A 5,614-nucleotide genomic window follows, 5' to 3' on the forward strand; every position below is an offset into this window, starting at 1 on the left:
GTTATTTTACATAACATGATAATTGAAGAAGATGGTAGAGCTATTTGTATGTATAATTCGAAAGATATTCTTAACACACCTGCAGTAATACAAGTCGGCAGTCCTGCATACTTCTCACGACTTTTGGAAATACAAAACAGTGAAACACATCACCATTTACGTTATGATTTGACCGAGCATATATGGAAAAGGTAATTCCAGCAACACTGTGGCAATGACGACAATGAGGATGACGACGAGGAGAACGACGAGTAATATTTTCTATGTTTTTTTAATAATTTTGGTTTTAAATGATTATGTTTTTTTAAGTAATGTAGATTTTAAATTTCTATTTTTTAAGTTAATGTAAAATGTTTTTAATTAATATTTATGTTTTTGTTTTTGTTTGATAATTATTTTTTAAATTATTCTAATGTTAAAAAAAATAAAAATAATAAAAAGAAAAAATGATGTGGAGTGATGACCATTTCCAAGAGTGAGTGGGTTGGTAGTAGAGTTGATATTGCGATGAGGTGGCATCACTTTTTCGGTAGGTTTTGTGTAACCATATGTAAAATAGTTGGTTATACTGTTATTGGAATGCTTATTTACATAGATAGTCAATGTGGTCCCTCAAATGTTGTAGTGTTTAGTACAAGAGATTGTTTGCTGCATATATGGTCCTTATTGTAACATTTTGTTACACTTATGGTCCCTGTCTATTTTTCTACCCAACTGACTCTCCCAAATGGTTGGATTATCGTTTCCACGTTATATCTCTTTCTTGGTGTCCATTTGTCCCTTTACCAAAAAAGGTTCTCGATCAAGAGTTTCGTAGTCATCTTGTTGAACATTAAACCCTTGGTAATAATCATTTTCTTCGAAACGAGGATGGTGAAGTAAATCTATGACATAGATGTTAATCGTTTAATCGGTTTTGCTATATGTATTGTAACACCCCAAAATCAGGTAGGCCAAGAAGGAAAGAAAACCCTAAGTCAAAGGGTCAACTCACCGAGTCCAGTGCGAAACTCGGCGAGTCCGAGCGGGATCCAGGTTCGGGAGTTAGTGACCGACTCGGCAAGTCGGCTATGGGGACTCGGCGAGTCTGGTCTGAACGAGGAAAACCCTAATCCCGGGAGTTGTATCCTATATAATGGGTGTTATGTCCCTCCCTCAGCCTCCTTATCATCCTAGAGAACCTATAAACCCTAGAATTCGTGTGAGCTTCCATCATTTGAGAGAAATAGCTTTGGAGGAAGGAAACTTTGGAAAGGAACTTGAAGATCAAGAAGGTTGCTTCAAATGGGAGGTAAAGATCTGGGATCTACTTCGGTTTGTGTTCATCTTGGAGGTAATAAGCTGCTATCTTCCCTCCTTTGCATCTAGATCTACTTTTGTTATGAGATTTTGGGGTTTTATGGTTGTTTGAGACCCAATTCGAGTTTGGGGCCTATATATGTCGTGGCCACTTCAGATCTAGTGTTGGGATGCTCTAATATATCATAAAGCATCAGAAGATGAGTAGTTGGTGAAGCCCTTTTGTCCCTAAACCTATCCCTAGAGTGTTTTGAGCCTTGATCTCTTTAGTTATACGTAAAGTTTGCAACTTTACGTGAGGATTGAGCTTTAGGAGTATGGATCTATGAATTGGAGCCCCTGCATGGCTCGAAAAGCCACTATATGGATTAAGAACTGGTGCAACTCGGCGAGTCACATGGATGGACTCGGCGAGTTGGATGAAGTTGGGCAGGCACTTGGCGAGTTGAAAGAACAACTCGGCGAGTTGGTTGAAGATAGCCTTCTACTCGACGAGTCTGTTCTTGGACTCGGTGAGTCTGGTCTTGAGGTCCTAGCCTTTTCTGGTTAAGCTAAGAATCGGTAAGTCAAGGGACGACTCAGTGAGTTGAGATGGGATTTTTAGAGTTAAGGGACTCGGCGAGTCAGCCGGCTGACTCGGCGAGTAGGGTCAGTCAGGAAGTTTGACTTTGTTTGAGGACTTTGACTTTGACCAAGAGTTGACCAATTGACTTCCAAGAGCATTTTGGTAATTATTGGTATTTATTGGGTTCAGTCTTTTGGTATTATCAGGGGTGGAGTTCGTGTCGGAGGTTGGAGCAGCGTGATCTTATCTTTTCAGTCAGCAGATTGCAAGGTGAGTTTCCCTTTGTGTAAATGGGTCTAAGGCCACAATGCCGGCCCATGTGAATACGAGTAGGAAGACCTGGGGGTTAGCCCTAGGCACAGTATGCTAGTACGATATTCAAGACGAGGTCCAATGATAGCGGGCGGGTGCCCAAGGAATGGTTTATATGATAGTTTATACTTGTTGTCTGTGTGATACATGTATGTGCCTGGTAGGGAGGTGAGTGTGGGCGAGGTCTCGTATCTCACCAATAACACAGTGTGGATGGTGTTCCACATCTCATTAACAACAGAACAGGAGCGAGGCCTAAGTTATGGAAAGAGTGAGTGTGGGTTGGGCCCGTATCTCACTATCAGTAAGGGCGTGGATGGGGTTCCATGACTCATCAGTAGCAGGACAAGGGCGAGGCCTAAGATAGGCGAGGCCTCAGGACAGGATTTGTGAGTATATGTTAGCTTATGTGTTTTTATATGCTTATGTGCTATTGTATGTTAGCAGGCGGGGCCCAATGACAGGCGAGTCCTAAGTTAGACAGATCTATATCCGAGCGGGGCTCGAAGCCAGGCGGGGTCGTTGTAGCGGGCGAGGCCCAAAATAGCGGGCGTGGCCCAGTATGTGCAGTATGTGGTTATGCATGGTATGTGGTAGGGTGGGGAACTCACTAAGCTTCGTGCTTATGGTTTTTAGTTTTGCTTTCAGGTACTTCCGGTAGCGGAGGGAAGAGCTCGGGGTGATTGCATGACACACACCATAGATTAGACAGCTTAAGAATGTTTTACTCTGATCATGAACATGTGTTTTGGAAATTAATACTCTGGTTATGATATGGATTGATAATTATGTTTAAGTAATGTTTTATGAAAGAAATTTTTAGTCTTAAATTTTGGATCGTTACATGTATTCTTTATTTTCACCATTGAATCTATATTTGTATAGATCCTTATATATATATATATATATATATATATATATATATATATATATATATATATATATATATATATATGTGTGTGTGTGTGTGTGTGTGTGTGTATTGTTGGTTTTATAGAATAAGATGATTGTTGGATTAATGTCTAAGTCAGTAACCATATTTGGTATATACTTGACCCGAGTGTGCATGGTCCTTTTGGGTTGCCTTCACCAAAGCAACTTGACAAGGTAATTTGATATGAGAGAGGAGATATTATGATTTATTAATATATTATAAGAATAATATATTAAAGGAGAAATCATATTTATTTAATTAGTATTAGTCATAAATTAATTAGGAATTAATTTGGTGACTAAAAGAGATTAATTAAATAAAGGGGTATAAACTGTCAAATGTGTGATAGTTGAGTTTTGGGCTAGGAAACCTAATGGACTAAGGGGGAACGAAATTATGATGAAGGATCATCATATTTTCGTCCAAGGCCTCATTCCATAAGGTTTCTTGGGCTGCTTGGTGGCTAAGCTGTCCATTAGGGTTTAGACTAAAACCCTAGCACCCTATAGTATAAATACATGCCCTATGCTTCAATTTGAGGCCACTTGATTCCAAGGGAACCCTAGGGCCGAAATTAGCATCATTCCCTTCTCTCTCTTAGTTGCCTTCTTGCTTCAAGGTGTTTGTGAGCCATTAGAGGCACTACAATTGTGGTGCTTGCTTTCAAGAGTTCAAGAGAGTTCAAGAGATCAAGGAAACTAGTTGTTATTGCTATATAACAACAAAGGTATGTCTACTACACTTCTATGCAATTTTCGAAAATTATACAAGCATGCCAGGGTTTATTTTGTGTTCATAAAGTTGTATGTCTTATAGTGAAAACATAGATCCAACTAGGGTTGCATGCACACATAGGATTGTTTGTATTAAACCTATCAATGATAAGATCTTTAGCATAAAAGATGCATTATGGGTAATAACTACGATATATTTTACATCGAGGTCACGGGTAAACTAACAACAAGTTGTGTTGCTAACCATTTCTAAATGGTAAACTGATGTGTGATTTTATATACTAAAATTTAATTAACGTTTTAAATTTATAAAACATACCATAACGCAATTGGACTGTAACACACACTAGGCAGTGTATCTAATTGTGTGACAGTATGGTTGTGGTAAGACTAAATGTCGAACACAAGGGAACATGTATGATTTAATTTGGACAATTAAACTATTAGTTAAATTAAGAATAGAAAATTAATTGGACTTTTTTTAAACTTAATTAAACTCAAATTAACAACTAGAAAATTAGCAATCGAAAGCAAAGAAATTGACTAAAACAATAATTTTAAAATATTTCCACTTAGATATTGAATTCTCATCTTTTCTTTAACATCCTCAATTTTACGATCATTTTAAAACTTTTATTTATGCTTATTTAAAACATAGTTTATATATAAATGCGAAATTTGGTCTCGTAAAAGTATTTTCGAAGAAATATTTTTTCATTGAGATACAAAACATAAGCATAAACAAGTCTTACAGTGTAATGTCGTAAACCAAGTATAGCTTAAAACCCTTGAGGAATTTCCATTTTGTCATAATTGGTCCTTTAAGTACGTTGAGCGTACTTATACGTACGCTTAGCGTACTATGTATGGATGATCGTGGAGGAGCTGGACGTACGTTGGGTGTACCAAGAAGTACGATGGGCGTACATGTCAAGAGTCCAAACCCTAATTTACGGACTTGTGACCTATTTCAACGCCCTTAACTCACTTGAGTCTCACCCTCATCAGCTCCTTTCACCTTTAAACATTCCTGGAAGCCCTAATATCCTTTGTGAGTGCATTTTGAGCTTTGAGAGTGCATTGTGGTCTTGTTTAGTGTTTATCCAAGAAGAAGAAGTGGTTAAGGAAGCTTAAAGTGTTTTTTGGCTTCAAGAATCTGCACATATACGACCTTAAGGAGTTCCTGGAGGTAAAAAGCTTGGATCTTTCCACTTAAATCTCTAGATCTAGATAGGATTTTCTATTTTTGTCCCTTTTGTTGATTTTGGACCTCCACTTATGAGTTAAGCAACTCTAGAAGATGGAAATGTCAGATATGGGGTCCCTTGGTCCTGTAGCAACATAAAAATGGAGTCTTGGTGGGAGTTTTGACCTTATGAATGGGTTAAGAACCTTGAAAAGGTCTTAATGGTGGTGTTGGGTGCATATAATACATGTAAGGGCATAAAGTTGCCAACTTTATGCCTTAAGACGTCTTAACAAGCGTAAATCTGAATTTTGGACGTAAAGGAATCGAGTATTAAGCACTTAATGGAGAAAGTGCTTAATCTGGTAGTACGTTGGGCGTAACCCAGTGTACGTTATGTGTAAGTCCCAACTCCAGTACGTTGCATGTACCTGGATGGTATGTTGAGCGTACGCAACTCAGATGGACCGGATCTGTTTTGGGCTTTTGAATTATTAGGCTCCATTTGGTTATTAGGCGTGGTTGCATTCTGGGAATTATGAGCCATTTTATCTGTTATTGGCCATGGATATATTGATTGGGCC

The sequence above is a fragment of the Lactuca saligna genome, chromosome 8 (assembly GCF_052625555.1).
Source record: "Lactuca saligna cultivar CGN05327 chromosome 8, ASM5262555v1, whole genome shotgun sequence".
NCBI lineage: Eukaryota > Viridiplantae > Streptophyta > Magnoliopsida > Asterales > Asteraceae > Lactuca > Lactuca saligna.